This window comes from Struthio camelus, chromosome 12 (genome assembly GCF_040807025.1).
Source record: "Struthio camelus isolate bStrCam1 chromosome 12, bStrCam1.hap1, whole genome shotgun sequence".
NCBI classification, from domain to species: Eukaryota; Metazoa; Chordata; class Aves; order Struthioniformes; family Struthionidae; genus Struthio; species Struthio camelus.
Genome location: NC_090953.1, coordinates 26,729,342 through 26,746,424, shown reverse-complemented (window position 1 = coordinate 26,746,424; position 17,083 = coordinate 26,729,342). Strand labels below are relative to the sequence as shown.

General features: G+C 58.1%; 4 non-coding genes across 4 annotated transcripts; 2 read left to right on the top strand and 2 right to left on the bottom strand.

The window, feature by feature from the left end:
- Window positions 1–5,237: 5,237 nt before the first annotated feature.
- Window positions 5,238–5,309, bottom strand: TRNAG-UCC (transfer RNA glycine (anticodon UCC)). Its single transcript has one exon. It is a non-coding gene; the product is annotated as a tRNA-Gly (tRNA).
- A 2,291-nt stretch (window positions 5,310–7,600) lies between these two features.
- On the top strand, window positions 7,601–7,672 carry TRNAM-CAU (transfer RNA methionine (anticodon CAU)). The gene has a single exon. It is a non-coding gene; the product is annotated as a tRNA-Met (tRNA).
- A 7,018-nt stretch (window positions 7,673–14,690) lies between these two features.
- On the top strand, window positions 14,691–14,772 carry TRNAS-AGA (transfer RNA serine (anticodon AGA)). Its single transcript has one exon. It is a non-coding gene; the product is annotated as a tRNA-Ser (tRNA).
- A 666-nt stretch (window positions 14,773–15,438) lies between these two features.
- On the bottom strand, window positions 15,439–15,510 carry TRNAC-GCA (transfer RNA cysteine (anticodon GCA)). The gene has a single exon. It is a non-coding gene; the product is annotated as a tRNA-Cys (tRNA).
- Window positions 15,511–17,083: the final 1,573 nt, after the last annotated feature.

Sequence of the window (17,083 nt, the reverse complement as noted above, 5' to 3'; positions counted from 1 at the left end):
TGCATCATGCACACCACTGCTGGACTCCCCATGCTCACGTCTGCACGCCCAGCCTTGTCCCTCTTGCTTTTGCTTTTTGCCTCCTCTTCCTGGCTGCTCCCCGCTCTGGCGTGTGCATGGGACAGGCAGCCAGCAGCCACAGCCACAAACAGCTGGCCCACACACCAGCTACCTCTTCCTTCGCCCTCACCAACAGGCTCTACCACCTCAGCCTGCACGCAAGCCACGGCTTCCCTGCTGGGAGCTGCGAGCAAGCACAGCCCAGGCAAGGGCAGGGCCCTTGGCAACCAGGCCCCGTCCCACAGTCTCCAAACAGGCTCCACAGTTCCTGGCTTTGCTGTAGCTTTGCCATATTCCTGGCCGGCCCTGCGAGCCCCTGTAGCAAATGCAGGCTGGGCCCTGTTCTCCCAGCCATCGCTGGCTCAAGGCCTCTGACCCTCCTGCATGTCTGCCCTGTGAGCCCTTGTCCCCCTCCTCCTCAGTGCAGCGGGAAGTGACGCTGTGGTAGAGACAACCCGCTCATGATGAGAAGTGGACAAAATCTTCTGTAGCAGCCCAAGGAGGTTTCCAGGTCACAGACTCCCTTTCCTCATGGGGAAGTCCAGCTCCCCAGCCTCTGCCACGAGGGCAACATGCTGGGACTCAGGTAACCCCTGGGGGCTTGTGGAGGGAGTCAGGGATGACTGCTTAGCACAGGAGGTGAAAACAGGGACAGGTGAGAAAGCACAAATAGAGCCTCACTGTCCAGGCATACCGCAATGGTGGTAGGAAAGGCAAAGCTTGGCCTGCGTTGGAACTGGCAGGGCACATCAAGGACATAAAGAAGAGCTTTTACCGCTGCAAATGCTGTTGCTACCGCTGTTCACCTTGAGCCTAGCAAGGCCTTTGTCAAGGCCTTGTCTCTCACAGCATCCTTCGAGCCAGACCGGTGAGTTACAGCCTGGAGCCTGACGACGCTAATGTGAGGGGAAAATGGGGTGGACCGTTGGGCTCAAAGGCCTTTACTCAGTGGGAAAAAGGGCCATCTGGCGACTGCTTCCTAGTGGCCTCCCTCAGGGATCAGTCCAGATGCCAAAAAGCTTTAGGCTTTTTATGGGCGACCTGGACAGTGGGACAGAGGGGCCTTTCAGCAGGTTTGTACAGCAGGCCAGACTGGGTTCTGTTCCCTCAGGACAAGTGCAATGGCAACAACCTGGAGAGAGCTAGTGGCAGAGGAAGAGGCTGAGGGTCAGGCCTGCAGCACAGGCCATATGAGGAAGGTTGAAGGCATTGTTTTTGTGGCGCCTGGAGGGGAGAAGGCAAGGAGGGGAGGAGGGGATCACACTGCCGTCTCCCACCAGCTACAGCGGGTTATGGAAAAGGCAGAGCCAAGCTCTCCTCAGAGGTGCACAGCAAAACAGCAAGGGGCACAGTTCCAGGTGCAACCAGGGAGATGTCAACTGTCTCTTTGGAAGAACAAGTCACAGGGAGCACGGCACAGCCCTGGAAGAGGCTGCCCATGGGAGAGTGGCGTCTCCCTTCATTGCAGCGTTCAGAAGCTGGCCGGACAAGGCCCTGAGCCTCCTGATGTCGCTGGGAAGTTTGGCCTGATTGGAACGGGGCGTTGGCCCAGAGGGCCGCCAGAGATCCCTTGCAACCTGAAACAGTTTGGGCTGCACTGAGTCACGCAGGCCCTGGACCAGCAGCAGAAAGGCAACAGCTTTAAAGGCAGGAGCAGGAGATTGCATAGTGGCACCAGTTGTTTCAGGAAACGTCCCTCAGGAAGGAGGCAGTTGTGGAGGAGCGAGGCCAAAAACCCTGGTATCGCTGGCACGCCTGAAGCCAGGACACCGTCTCCACCCAAGTCAGCAGCACACCGACGCACGTTTCCCTGGAGTTTGGGGGTTTTCCCCGCTCTTCCACGTTACGAGGGCTCCCATGTGTTCCAGGAGGCTGAGTCAAAGCCTATTTGGAATTAAAATGCCTTGAGTGGGCCACTCCATCCACGGCCCAGGAAAAACATCTGTGAGCTTTTGCCTCACTGCTCTGACCCACTCCTAAAAAAGCAGGCCATCCAGGCTTTTGGCCCTGGGATGAACTTGCTAAGGAAAACGGGTCAATTTGGGTGTGGAGTCCCTTTCAGGGAAGGGCACAGGAACCTCTTTGGTCACTGTCCCACGCCTCGGTTCTGCACTCCCCAGTCAGAGCCCCGGGCTGGCAAAGCATGAAGCCCCCGTCAAGTTATCTAAGGACATACCCATGGAGATCCCCAGGAGTGACTGTCTGCCCTTCCTCCCTTGCAGGGACCTGCCTTGCTCTCTGCCCTCCTCTTCCTCGTCCAGAACCTGCTATCGTTCCCTGGGCCCTAGGCAGTGGAATCTGGCTCTGGTGTGGCCTGACTAGCGCCAGCAATGTCCTCAACTCTGAATACTGGGAATGTTCCCCAAGTTTCCCTGGGGAACGAGGTCAGCCACACCCCACTTCTCCTCTTCCTGTGGGCTGGATTGCTGTCATGGTGGTGACACAACTTTGATACGCGGGCTGCCTCAGCTTGGCAGGTGAATGGAAATGTTTAGGGACTTTACCTCTTTCCCGTTTCAAGGGGGTAGTTGTGCGCAGTTGGGAAGGCGAGGGTTCTTTCAGGCAGAAGGGGGAGATCTGTGTTCAGCTGCAGGGATGCCTGCACACAAGAATCTGCGCCTCCAGCGGATCGTCCCTAACCAAATAGCCAAGTGCATCCTCTGCCACCTTGAACGCAGCTTGAACTGTTTGTTTTGGCAATCTGGTACGACCAGCCTGTCCACCGGTGCTTGAAACCCACCGTAATGGGTCGTATTCCAAAAGTGGGTCAGCGTCCCTGTGCTGTGTTACTCGGAGGGCGTGGGAGCTTGTATGCGCGCAGTGTGTTGTTAAGAGGTGATTGCTGTGACTTCTGTTCAGCCCAATCTTTTTCTGCTGTGACAATCTGATCAGTTTCCATCCTTGCTGCTTCACCCAGAACTGCACCCGGACCTGGGGCAATAAGCAGTGGGTTAGGCAAATCTTTGCTGCCAGGCCCTCAAATCCAGCCTTAAGGTGAGATGTAACGCTTGTTGTGCATTTTAAGAAAACCAGCCGCAGGCCCCTCGGGGACACGCAGCTAGAACTGGATTTTGGAGGGCACAGAGAAAGATGAGGAAAGAAAAGAAAGGCTGATCTGGTGGGGGTCTTGAAAGGGCTGGAGGCCTGAGCGCACTGAGTTCCCAGCTCCACCTCACAGAGCCAGGCCTCGCCATGCTGCCTCTGGCTCTGCTGCACTCTGAGCTCCTCGAGAAAGAGCTCGTGCTCGTCCGCTCTGCTGAGTCTCCTGCTGACGGCAGGACGGTTTGGGGGTTAGGAATTGCTGTAGGTAGGATGTGATTGCCACAAGGTAGAGCTGGAATGGGAAAAGGCAAACGCTTTGCATGCCGCTTGTCCTGGGGAAACGGGCAATTCTCTGTGCCTCACTCAACCCAGGAAACATGTGTCTTGGTCTCTGTGCTGCTTTTTTTCCTTTTTTCCTTCCTGCTCATTAAAGATGTTGTGCAGCATAGCTGGAGACTCGTGGTGGTGTTTCTTTCTCCGCCAGCCTCCGTTAGCCACCCGCTCTGCACAGGAAAGCATTCCCCCCTGTCCTGAGCTTACCTCTCTCTGCCAGAACCTGAGGAGGGAAAACCAAGGATGGAGAATCCACAACCTCTCTGGGCCACCTGTTCCAATGTTCAGCCAGCCTCACGCTAAAGAAGCATTTTCTCACGTTCAAGCTGAATTTCCCGTGTTCAGTTTGTGTGCGATGACTCTTGCCCTGTCAGTGGGCACCACCGAGAAGAGGGGCACCACTCCCTTGGTCTGTCTTCGTTCGACCCTCCCGTTGGATAGTTATACGCACTGGTAAGATGCCCCGTGAGCCTTCTCTTCTCCGGGCTCAACAGTCCCGACTCTCTCAGCCTCTCCTCATATGAGAGGTTCTCCAGGCCCCTAATCATCCTTGTGCCTCTTTGCTGGACTCGTGCCGGTAGGGCCCTCTCTTTCTTCCACTGCGGAGCCCAGAACTGGAGACCGCGCTCCAGATGTGGCCTCTGGAGCGCTGAGTAGAGGGGAAAGCACCACTTCCCTTGACCTGGTGGCAACACTCTTCCTCACGCAGCCCAGCCTACCGTGGGCCGCCTTTGCCACAAAGGCACGTTGCTGGCTTGTGGTCAGCTTGTAGGGTGCCAGGACCCCCAGGTCTTTTCTGCAAAGCTGCTTTCCAGCAGGTCGGCCCCCACCATGTACTGGCGCCTGGGGTTATTCCTCCCCGGGTGCCTGGGGTTATTCCTCGCCGGGTGCAGGGCGTTGCACTTTGCCTTGCTGAACTTCCTGCGGCTCCTGTCTGCCCGTTTCTCCAGCCTGCCGAGCCGACAGTCCGGGCCTTGTCTCTTTTTGCTAAGACAGGTGGTTACTTACAGGAGGCACTGGAGGCAAGAAGCACCGGGGCTGCTCAGGAGCAAACCAAGGCCTCGTACTTACAAGCATGCAGCCAAACACCAAGCCACATCCCGTGTCACTGTTCAGTCCCCCAGTTCATGCATTACTCTTCCCAAAGCTGTACCACCCACATCTCCCAGCAGGGACTGCTGCTCGAGTTACACCATCTTTGCAGTAGGTGGAGCTCTTCTGCGGACTCAGGGCTGTTGCCTCTGCCTTCCCTCTCGGGCCAGTCCGCACCTGGCAGCAAGTGAACAGGGCTCTTCAAAGTGTCCTTCCTCCCTCTGCAGGAGCCCCTGGGCATCTGCATGCCAGCTGCCCTTGCAGGGACTCCACTGGTGCCGTCATGTTTCTGGTTCCAGCAGTTAGGGGCTCTGTCAGCTCCCCAGGAGCTTGGTATCTCACGGGCACTTATTTCAGAGCAGAGCTGTTGTGTCCCGGAAGGCCTTCAGCACTTGAGGCAGCAACGTGCCCTTGCAGCAAAGGCGGCTGGCAGCATCCTGGGCTGCGTTAGGAAGAGCGTTGCCAGCAGGCTGAGGGAGGTGTGATCCTTCCCCTCTGCTCAGCACTGGTGAGAGCACATCTGGAGTGCTGTGTCCATTTCTGGGCTTCCCGGTACGAGAGAGACAAGGCCACACTGGAGTGAGCACAGCAAAAGGCCACAGAGAAGGTCAAGGTGCCTCACCCTGCCTGTGCATGCAGCCCTGCCTGGGCTCTTTTCTGGCAGGAGGTGGAAGGGCCTCTGCAGGCGCCTGGGAGAAGAAAAGCGTGCGTGCGTTGGCCGGGAATCGAACCCGGGTCAACTGCTTGGAAGGCAGCTATGCTCACCACTATACCACCAACGCATGCAGACCTATGCCCGCCTCCTGCTCGTCCCAGGCACTCTCTGACCCTCGCTGAGCTTTCAAGACTATCCCGGGAGTCTGAGAGGGGAGAAAGATGCAGCAGAAGGAAAAAGAATAGGAAGCAGCATTGCCCTGCCCCTGCCTCTTCTCCTGATGCTGCAAAAACTTGCAGAAGTTTCCACATAGGACGCCTCCCTTCCCATCACAGAAGCACGTGCATCTCAGCTCTGGCCCCGTGGGAAAAACATGCCCCTGAGAAGAAAATCCATCCGTCCCCAGAGGAGAGCATGTCTCTGTCAGGAAAGGTGTGAGCCTGTGTGGCTGGGAAAGGAGAGAGGGGGTTTGCACGCGCCCTGGCGACTCTGGGGGGAAGCTGAGGGTGACTAGAGGGATGGAGGGTTCACCGGGCACGCTGTTCAGCTGGAGGGACTGTGGCTGTGAGGCTTTGTCCAGGGCTGGAGCCTGGTCGCTCCAGGCAGCCCAAAAGGGGACAGGTGCCCCATAGTTGGCAGGATTCGAACCTGCGCAGGGAAACCCCCATGCGTTTCACGTCCATCGCCTTCCCCACTCGGCCACAGCTTCCTGCCCCAAACCTCTCAGCAGCAGTGATCACGTGCCCTGTGCAATGTCGTCCGGCCTGCTGCGAGTTCCAGGGCCAGGCTGCACTAGGGGGATGGGGGGGGGGGAGTTCTCCTTTGCACTCTTTGGACACACCACAGCTGGGCACGCACAGACCCACAGACGAGCACATTCAGACATGGACAGCAATCAGGAACATGAGGGCTGCAATACACCCCAACAGAGGCACTACACCTGGGACTCCAGGGGAAGTGTCTCACTTACCTCCCAGTGCCTGCTGTGGAGTGAGGCGGACTGGACAGAAGGTGCCACCAGATGCCCAGCCCTGGGGAGGAAGCAGAGCTGGGGAAATCCTGGACAAAGACATTCTGGGGTAATTATACTCCTTACAGTCGTATTTCCCTGCTGCTATGCAGGAACAGGCATCCACAGTGATATTTTTCCTTCCCCTTGCGTCAGCCTGAGAGGAAGCAGTGCCCAGCTCTGCGCTCCTCTGGTTCCTGCACATGCAGGAGGCCTGGGTTTCCTTCCCACCCAGGAAGACTATGGGCTCCGTGGGGAGGGGGCGCACCTCTGGGCCCCAGGCCAGAGAGCCTGGACACCGTGTTGAACACAGCTGTGGGGACACCGCGTTGGACACAGCTGCCAGTCAGCTCACCAGCAAGGCCAAGGAGCCCTGACACGCCTGCACGGCAGGTGGGCCTGGAAGGCACATCTGAAGCAGAGCTTTGTCAAGGCAGAGAAGTCCAGGGCCCTGGGAAAGAGGGCACTGCCAGGAAAGCACCTGGGAATCATTGCTCTAGCCTGCACCAGTTCCTTCCTAACATCACTTAACTCCTGCCTTCCTCTGCCCTCCCTGCTCCTACTTCCTCCAGCACTGGTTTGCACTAAAGCACCGCAGCTGCTGTCTTTGGTGAGCACAGGGCAGTTTGCAAGAGACAGAGCCAGTCCCTGAGTCCTTCCAGGTGATGGGGCTTTCCCCCTTGGCAGGGTGCCCTGCCACAACACAGTCATGTGGGGCAGCAAGGGGCCAGCAGGGTTGACTTGGTTTGGGGCTTCCTCCTTCCCTTGCTGCGGACTGAAATGGAGGTGCCCAAAACGTCCTTGGGATGGCAGCAAGAGAGCATCCATTGGGCTCAGGGGTCACTCTAGCGCAGCTCTTCAGGCTTGGCCTGGGCAGCGGCTCTGAGGAAGTGTGTCAGCAGCAGGTCACCAGCAGAGGTGGAACCTGCCTCTCCAGGGCAGAAAGCCACCGGGGGCTCCCAGGGCTCACCAAGCCTGCACAAGGAAAGCACTGTGTGCAGGAGAGGCACGTGACTCCAGGTGGAGGGGAGCCTTTTCCTGGCTAGGAGAGCATCAGACACTCATCCACTCGTTGGGAAGCAAGCGCTCCCAGCACAATGCAGGCAGGCAGGCTGCCCCCTGGCTCTGGGGTTTCTGTCCTCCCCTGCAGAGGCAGCTCAGTTGGGCAAACACAAACTCCCCGCTTTCCCCTGGGTCTGTGCCAGGCAGGAGATGGCGTCATAAGGGCAAACCAAGGCGGCTTCAGCCCGGGCCCACGGCCTTGGGGCTTCCCGGGGGAGACTTTTTTCCTCCGTGGGACCAGGCCCAGGCAGGAGGAACGGCAACCCCCCGAGCCCAAGAGCTGGCACGGTCAGTGCCTGGGAGTGGCAGGGAGGGCCCTGCCATCTCCCCACAAAGCTGCTGGGGGGAGCAGAGTGGCGCAGCGGAAGCGTGCTGGGCCCATAACCCAGAGGTCGATGGATCGAAACCATCCTCTGCTATGGCCCTTTTGCCCCACCCCGCTCCCTGAGAGGTGGGGCCTCTCACTTTGGGCACGTGCACCAGCACTCCCCGCAGTGCTGCGCTCCAGGTCTCTGGCCAGGGCTGGTTGGTGGCTGTGCCACTCCTCAGCCCCTTGTCTGTGCTCCTCCTGTGTTCTCCTTTGCTTTCTCAGCATCTTCTCCCACCTTCTCCTTTGCTTTCTTAGCATCCAGGCCTCCAAAAGTGCCCCCGAGGGGCAGAGACTGCTGTGGTTCACAGGCAGTGGACCACAGAGAGGTCCCCCCACAAGAGTGTGGGTGTCCTGGGCACAAAGCTGTTTCTCCCTTCCCTTCAGGGAGCTAAATCCACAGCTTCCTGATGGCAGGACCCTGCCCTTGCCTTTGTTGAACTTCAGGAGGTTCCTCTCCGCCCAGCTCTCCAGCCTGTCCTGGTCCCTCGGAACGGCAGCACTGCCTTCTGGTGTGTCAGCCACTCCCCCACAGTTTAGTATCCTCAGCAAACTTGCTGCGGGTGCACTCTGTGCCTTCGTCCAGGTCATCGATGAATACGTTGAACAGGACTGGACCCAGGACTGACCCCTGCGGGACAGCGCGAGCTACAGGCCTCTGTGCCACTGACCACAACCCTCTGAGCTCGGCCATCCAGCCGGTCCTCAGGCCACCTCACTGTCCACTCATCCAATCCACACTTGCTGAGTTTACCTATGAGAAAGTGATGGGAGACAGTGTCAGAAGCCTTGCTGAAGTGCAGGGAGACAGCATCCACTGCTCTGCCCTCATCTACCCAGCCAGTCAGGCCATCAGAGAAGGTCAAGCATGATTTCCCTTTGGTGAACCCGTGCTGACTACTCCTGATCACCTCCTTGTCCTCCACATGCTCAGTGAGGACCTCCAGGATGTAGTTGAAGAAGCCCTTCTGGTTGTCCTTGGCATCCCTTGCCAGATTTCATTCCAACTGGGCCTTAGCCTTCCTCGTCGCATCCCTGCACACTCTGACAACGTCCCTGTATTCCTCCCAAGTGGCCTGTCCCCTTTTCCACATTCTGTAGACTTCCTTCTTCTGTTGGAGTTCTGCCAGGAGCTCCTTGCTCATCCATGCAGGTCTCCTGCCCACTTTGCTGGACTTCCTACTCAAGAGGGATGCACCCGTCTTGAGCCTGGAGGAAACGATGCTTGAATATTAACCGGCTCTCCTGGACCCCTCTTCCTGCTAGGGCCCTACCCCATGAGATTCCCCTGAGGAGGTCCCTGAAGAGGCCAAAGTTAGCTCTCCTGAAGTCCAGGGTTGTGATCTGACTTATATTACTTATTGCCCTGCTTCCTCCTCGTAGGAGCCTGAACTCCACTACAGCCAAGGCTGCCCCCAGCCTTCACAGATCCAACCAGGCCTCCTTTGTTTGTTAGCACAAGGTCAAGCAGCACACCTCTCCTTGTTGGCGTCTCCACCACCTGTGTCAAGAAGTTATCATCAGTGCTCTGCAGGACCCTCCTCGACTGTTTGTGCCTAGCTGTGCTCTCTTCCCAGCAGATGTCAGGGTGGTTGAAGTCTCCCGGGAGAACCAGGGCCTCTGATCGTGAGGCTACTTCCAGCTGTCTGTAGAAGGCCCCATTGACTACTTCTTCCTGATCAGGTGGCCTGTAGTAAACCCCCACAACAGTGTCACCCATGTTAGCCTGCCCTTTAATCCTTACCCATAAGCTCTCAGCTTGCTCTTCATCCACCCCGAGGCAGAGCTCCAGACATTCTAGTTGCTCCCTCACATAAAGAGTAACTCCACAGCACCTCGCCTTCCTAGCCTGTCTTTCCTAAAAAGTGCATAGCCATCTTTCCTAAAAAGTGCATAGCCATCCATGACAGCATTCCAGTCACGTGAGCTATCGCACCACGTCTCTGTAACTGCAACGAGATCCTGGCCCTGCAACCGCACACAGATCTCTAATTCTTCCTGCTGATTCCCCATGCCGCGTGCATTGGTGTACAGGCATTTCAGAGAGCCAAATGGGGCATGCAGGCTTCTCAGGAGAGGTGCAAGAGGATGCTCCATAGCCATGTCCCGCGCTGTGCCCCTGGCTGCATGCACCCGCTGGAGGCATCCTGACTTGAGCAGTGTTTTACTGACTATCCTGTCTCTATAACACTCCCCTTCCCCCATCTTGCCTAGTTTAAAGCCCTCCTTGCCAGGCTGGTCAACCTGTTGGCAAAGACACGCATGCCCCACTTGGTGAGGTGGATCCCAGCTCTCTCCATCAGCTCTCTCCATCAGCTCTCTCCATCAGATCTTCAAACAGGGTCCCACGGTCATAGAAACCAAAACCCTGCTGCCAACACCAGCGGTGCAGCCAGTTGTTAACTGCAGCGTTAACTCAGTGAGCATTGAAGCCGTGTGGAGCAGGTGCCCAGAGAAGTTTGGACTCTCCTTCCGTGGAGAGCAAATTCAAAATGTGTCAGGGCCAGGCACTGAGCGACCGGCTCCAGCTTTGGCACTAGTCCTGCTTTGAGCGGGCAGTTGAATTAGAGGCCTCCGGAGATCCCTTCCAGTCTGTCTCGTTCCACGAATTCCCAGCTCCCAGAGAGCGCTGCACTCTCCTCCCTCCTCTGCACCACGGCAGCAAGTGAGCCTCTTCCCCACAGGAACTGGAGCTCAGTCGTTGCTCAGCGCTTGGCTCATGTCCTGTCCTTTCTCTTTGACTCCCCAGCCCCTTCCCCCCCCACACACACTCCTTCAGACTGCCACAGCCTCCCCCCGGGGGTTACTGTGGTAGAGCCCTCCCTACGCAGCCCTCCAGTCCCCAACCAAGGCAGAAGGAAGCCCTCTTGCTTCCCCAGGAACTGGCCATGGGGCGGCATTGCGGGCAAAGTCTTTGGCTTCTCAGTTCATCAGCCTTCAAAGCGCGTGGGTGTGACGCGCCACTAGAGGGGTGTCTGGGATTCTTTCGGATTCCCGAGTTAGCTGCGCTGAACCGGGGAGATTGTCATTTGTCAAGGGTGAGAATTTATTAGAGATGGGAGGTTATAACAAAGCTAAAAGTGCAGTGTAGTATAGCGAGAAATATAACAGAACTGAAAGTACATATACTTATCAGAGCTGTACGGTTAAATCACGGGTGCACGGTGGTACGGTGACCGCTCTCGCCCCTCACGGGCCACCCCTCCGGTACAGTTTTCCCCGGATTCTCCTCACCACGCTGTTGACATTAGGGGCATCCCCACTGACGGGTGGGTCCTCGGGTCTGCAGGCCAGCGGACCATGGGTCCAAGTCCGCAACAAACCCATGGGGCTTCCTCTCTTTTACACCCAGTCGAAACAACGCCAGCCCACAGGTATACAAAAGCTGTATGGCTCTAGTCAATAGCAGAGTGCATACCAACAGGTAACCTCGTGCCCAGCCCAGCCCTCGTACCCAGCATGGGTAGCAATTGTTGGTAACGGTACGCCCAGTAACAGGTCGTTCTGTGGGGGATGGCTCCACAGCCCCTAGATGTTTGTGGTGTGGGTCTGCGGTGTCACTTCTCCTTCATGTGGTCTTGTCAATCATGGGGTGGTTAGAGGGTGTGCCCCCAGGGTGCAGCAACCCCACAGCCATGGTGCACCTGGGGTTCGCTAACTCCTGGGGAGCACCCCAGAGCAAACCCCTCTTCTATGGGCTACACCATCCGGAGTCCCACACTTGCCTGTGTGGCGCCTGCCAGTGGGAAAGACATGCGTACTCTTGCCATGACTCAGGAGCACCGTGACAGCATGTTGGCTTGTCCAGAGCAAGAATACAGAGCTCAGGTGTGCTGAAATCAAATCACAGCTCCAAGTCACACTTTTCTCTCCATTCCCAGGGAGAGAAAGACACCTATATTCTCCAAGGGCAGAGCTGGATTTTTCTGAGTCACTGCGCTGAGTTTCTGGGTTCTTGGAGAGCAGTGGGAGGGTGGCCTTGGGAGACTGTTCAATGAGACCACGGGGCTATGCTGGGCCCTCTTTCTGCCTGCTCCTGGCACTGCTGAGCAGAGAGAGGGACCCCCTCTGTCACAGCCCTGAGGGCACTGATAGGCTTCAGTGCCCTGACCAGCCTCAGCTCGGACCTCCCCCCCCCACCACCATGCACCCTCTTCCTGTGGGCCCAGGAGCCCCATTTAAGCTCAGCCCTAGGCCTTTCCTCTGGCTGCGCTATGTTGTGGGAGTACTAGTCTCTGGCTCTGTCACGGCCATGTCCCTGCCTAGCCATGGACCCCATTGATCTGGACACTGACCCGCGGTCTGACGTCCCAGCCTGACCTCAGACCTGCCTTTTCACCATGGACCTGCCTGGTGATCACTGGACTGCGTCTGACCCTCACCACCCTTGCCAGACCCGATTCTGACCCTGACCCTGAGCTGCAGATTTACTTCCCAGCTTGACCTCGGACCTGCCTCATCACCAGGTGAACTTCCCTGGTGATCTGTACTCTTTGCTGAGCCTCGCTAGCATCTCCAGGCCTGCCCTGTTTGCCTGGCTTGGTGGCGGTGGGAAGGGACCCTGGCAGGCAAGGTCCTTGCCCAGCCAGTCGTGTTATCGCACCCGGCTCCCCATCCCTTAGGGATCAGCCGGCGCTTGCTGCTCCCGGACACTCAGGCTCCTCCTCTAAGAGGCTGGAGCAGCACGGGGTCTGAATGGTGAAAAGCTTTTAAAGAAGCTCTGAAGGTGCCCCTTTCTTTCCACCTTGGTTTTGTCTACAGTACAGGAAAACAGTGACAGATACCACACAAAAAGCCACTTCTTGGAAGCTGTTCCCCTCCATTTCTTGGTTCTGCAGAGTGGCCTGCAGTGCTCCAGCTGTTGTAAATTCAGCTGCAGAGAGCCTAACGGAGCTGGCCCCTGACCTGCCACCATGGTGCCTGTGTCAAGGGGTCCGGTGGCCTCCCACTTGCATAACCAGGGGGGCACCCAGACCCACATCCTGAGGCAGCAGGAGGTCAGTAAGCCCTCAGTTTCCTGTCGGCTTGCGGAGATGTTTGAGGCTAGCAGAGCATATTTTGTGCATGCGCAAGTCAGGGCTTGTCTGAAAGCGTGGCTCACTCGCTTGCTCACCCAGCGCACGGTGTTTGGCCCTGCAGAAAAGCCAGCTGGACAGGAAAGCGCCCTGCAGAGGCGAAAGCCGCTCTGTTTCTGGCCATGTCCTCTCTCTGCTTCCCTCGTGCTTTCTCCGGTGCTTATGTGGGCCCATGATGAGTGCAGCTTCACGGAGCTGCACCGGGAGAAAGTAACTCCCCACGTAAATCAATGGTTCCCAACCAGCATCACCCTCTACACCAGCTCCCTGTCAGGAGAGTGTCAGAGCCAGCGTGAGGGACAAGGTGGGATTGGGACAGAGGGGCATGTGGCCATCCCTTTCAGCAGCAGCTACTTGTGGGACTGGCACAGCCGTAGCATGGCCTTATCCCGTAATAGCAGGGCTCACCGTTTCAGGAGTCGCTAGTGATAATCGCTCTCGTTGAGCCAAGCTTGCCTGTACAGTCTCTGCAAGCGTGTGCGTGTGTGTGTGCGCGCGCGCATGGGTGGGCGGGGGCAGGAGGTGGGGAGGGGGCCTTGGCAGTGTTCCTTTACAGTGCAAGAAGGGAGATGTGCCCACAGGCTCCATTTGCACCCCAAGCTGTGTGGGGAGGGGATGGCCACACAGGAAAACCCAGAGCCAGGCGGGGGGGCTGTCCATGGTGCCTAATCTACACTCCCGGCCCTAACACACTGCCCCCGCCCACCCAGAGCATCCAGGGGGCTGGGACATTTCTGAGGCAGGAAAAGGTGGCCCTGAGAGGCCCCGCATGGGCAGCTCTGTGGCACCAGCAGAGAGGGCACCCCAAGGCTGGTGGTCTGAGCCCACCGCAGGACGCCGTCCTGCTGGCAGCGGAGCTGGGGAGGTGGTGCTTCCTGACCCACCAGGTTCTGCCCAGCTTGCCCTTCCCCAGCCCCTAGCCAGGCTGGCTTTGGAGGCGGGCAGGAAGAGGAGAGCAGGGGCAGAACTGGGGCCAGCAGGAAGGCTGTGGGGCAGCGGGCACTTCTGTGCCTGAGATGAGCACAGCTGCCTGCCAAGCAGCTGGTCTGCGCTTGACTCCTGGCCATGATAACCTCCACCCTCAGCAGCTCTGCCGCTTCAGTGCCTTCCATGTGCTTTTGCCAAGGCAGGCATTGCTGAAGGAGGAGGGGGCCTGTCTCTCCTGGGCTCTGTGGGGTGCCCCACCGTGGCTGTGCATGCAGGGAGGCTGCAACAAGGGGAGTGGCTCCCCTCAGGGGATGAGAGCTTGCTGGAGAAAGCTGAGCTGTGTTCCAGCAGGAACTTCCCTGAAGGAGGTGGAAGGGCCTCTGCAGGCACCTGGAAGAAGAACGTTTTGTCCGTGTTGTCTGGGAACAAAACCTGTCCTGCACTGCTTGGAAGGCAGCTACGCTCACCATTGCACCACCAGCACATGCGGACCCAGGCGTGCCTCCTGCTCCCCACAGCTCATGAACTGGCTCTGCCTCCTCCTTCCAGCCCCCTTGCACACACATTTCCTCCTCTCACAGTCTCTCCAGGCTCTTCCTCATCACCTCAAAACCCTCACACCTGGGGTGGGGGGGGAGGCCGCAGCTGGGCCATGGCTTCCTTGCAGTCTTTCCCCTTCCACTCCTACTCCTGGGCTCTCTGCTTTCTCTTCCTTCTTATACACCTGACACATTTCCTCTCCACCATCACTGGATGCCTCACACTGCTCCCTTCCTTTTCTCCCCTCCCGCCATGGGGATGCCGGAGGGAGAGTGAAACCATCCTCCAGCATCAGCATATCCCAGAGGCCAGCCTGACAACCAGGCACTGGGAGCTGCAGCCATCGCCCTGGCACCATGTCTCTCAAGGCCTCTCCAGCACTGGCTGCAGGGGCCTCTGGTGCCTGACTGCGTGGTGTCCACAGAGTGGAAAGGACATGCCCCAGCACAGCCTGGCCCTCAAACTCCCTGGGAGCCAGGTGCCACAGCACAGGGCACCCGCTCACTGCTGCAGAGCAGTTTGGGGCAGGTAGTTGTGGCTGAGTGGTGAAGGCGATGGACTAGAAATCCATTGGGGTTTCCCCGCGCAGGTTCGAATCCTGCCAACTACGGGGTGCCATCTCCTTTTGGGCTGCCTGGAAAGGCCACGCTCCAGACCAGCCCTGCGGGTACGGAGGGTCCCTCCAGCTGCGCAGCTGCACAGCAGCACAGCAGCATGTCAAGCCCGGTCACACAGCAAAACACCCACCCTCCCTCTACGGCTCTGCTCGCTCCTCCCCCCCCCCCAACTTCCTGCAGTCCTGGCAGGCACAACACACCTTTCCCAGGTGCGAAAGGATGAGATGACAAAGGGTGCGTTTAGCCTGTTTAGCCTTTAAGCTCCACTTTATGGGAAAAAAGCCGGTGGAAGCCAGACTCAGCGTTAACTGGTGACGTTGGGAGACCTTCCCTCTTGTGTCACAGACCCTGACCTGTGTGCTAGACAAGGGCAGGAGGTTTCCCGGTGGGTTTCTCTCAGCTCATGCCCTCCAGCTCCCGACAGAGCAGTGGCAGCACAGCCCCTGGGAAGGAAGAGGGGCTGCTCTTGCCCTCCCTGGGAGGTGCAGCACCTTAAGGAAAGGGGAAACCCCAAGGGTGTCATGAGGCGAGAGCCCAGAGAACGAGAAGCCGAGACAGGTCCATGCTGGGCTGTCTGTCCCTCACAGCCTTCCCACTGAGGGATGGGGAAGCAGGCCGCCAAGGCACAGGAGAAGCTCCAGGAAGAAAAGCAGCAGTGGAGGGGGCACCTGGAGTTGAACCAGGGACCTCTTGATCTGCAGTCAAATGCTCTCCCACTGAGCTACACCCCCTGCATCATGCACACCACTGCTGGACTCCCCATGCTCACGTCTGCACGCCCAGCCTTGTCCCTCTTGCTTTTGCTTTTTGCCTCCTCTTCCTGGCTGCTCCCCGCTCTGGCGTGTGCATGGGACAGGCAGCCAGCAGCCACAGCCACAAACAGCTGGCCCACACACCAGCTACCTCTTCCTTCGCCCTCACCAACAGGCTCTACCACCTCAGCCTGCACGCAAGCCACGGCTTCCCTGCTGGGAGCTGCGAGCAAGCACAGCCCAGGCAAGGGCAGGGCCCTTGGCAACCAGGCCCCGTCCCACAGTCTCCAAACAGGCTCCACAGTTCCTGGCTTTGCTGTAGCTTTGCCATATTCCTGGCCGGCCCTGCGAGCCCCTGTAGCAAATGCAGGCTGGGCCCTGTTCTCCCAGCCATCGCTGGCTCAAGGCCTCTGACCCTCCTGCATGTCTGCCCTGTGAGCCCTTGTCCCCCTCCTCCTCAGTGCAGCGGGAAGTGACGCTGTGGTAGAGACAACCCGCTCATGATGAGAAGTGGACAAAATCTTCTGTAGCAGCCCAAGGAGGTTTCCAGGTCACAGACTCCCTTTCCTCATGGGGAAGTCCAGCTCCCCAGCCTCTGCCACGAGGGCAACATGCTGGGACTCAGGTAACCCCTGGGGGCTTGTGGAGGGAGTCAGGGATGACTGCTTAGCACAGGAGGTGAAAACAGGGACAGGCGAGAAAGCACAAATAGAGCCTCACTGTCCAGGCATACCGCAATGGTGGTAGGAAAGGCAAAGCTTGGCCTGCGTTGGAACTGGCAGGGCACATCAAGGACATAAAGAAGAGCTTTTACCGCTGCAAATGCTGTTGCTACCGCTGTTCACCTTGAGCCTAGCAAGGCCTTTGTCAAGGCCTTGTCTCTCACAGCATCCTTCGAGCCAGACCGGTGAGTTACAGCCTGGAGCCTGACGACGCTAATGTGAGGGGAAAATGGGGTGGACCGTTGGGCTCAAAGGCCTTTACTCAGTGGGAAAAAGGGCCATCTGGCGACTGCTTCCTAGTGGCCTCCCTCAGGGATCAGTCCAGATGCCAAAAAGCTTTAGGCTTTTTATGGGCGACCTGGACAGTGGGACAGAGGGGCCTTTCAGCAGGTTTGTACAGCAGGCCAGACTGGGTTCTGTTCCCTCAGGACAAGTGCAATGGCAACAACCTGGAGAGAGCTAGTGGCAGAGGAAGAGGCTGAGGGTCAGGCCTGCAGCACAGGCCATATGAGGAAGGTTGAAGGCATTGTTTTTGTGGCGCCTGGAGGGGAGAAGGCAAGGAGGGGAGGAGGGGATCACACTGCCGTCTCCCACCAGCTACAGCGGGTTATGGAAAAGGCAGAGCCAAGCTCTCCTCAGAGGTGCACAGCAAAACAGCAAGGGGCACAGTTCCAGGTGCAACCAGGGAGATGTCAACTGTCTCTTTGGAAGAACAAGTCACAGGGAGCACGGCACAGCCCTGGAAGAGGCTGCCCATGGGAGAGTGGCGTCTCCCTTCATTGCAGCGTTCAGAAGCTGGCCGGACAAGGCCCTGAGCCTCCTGATGTCGC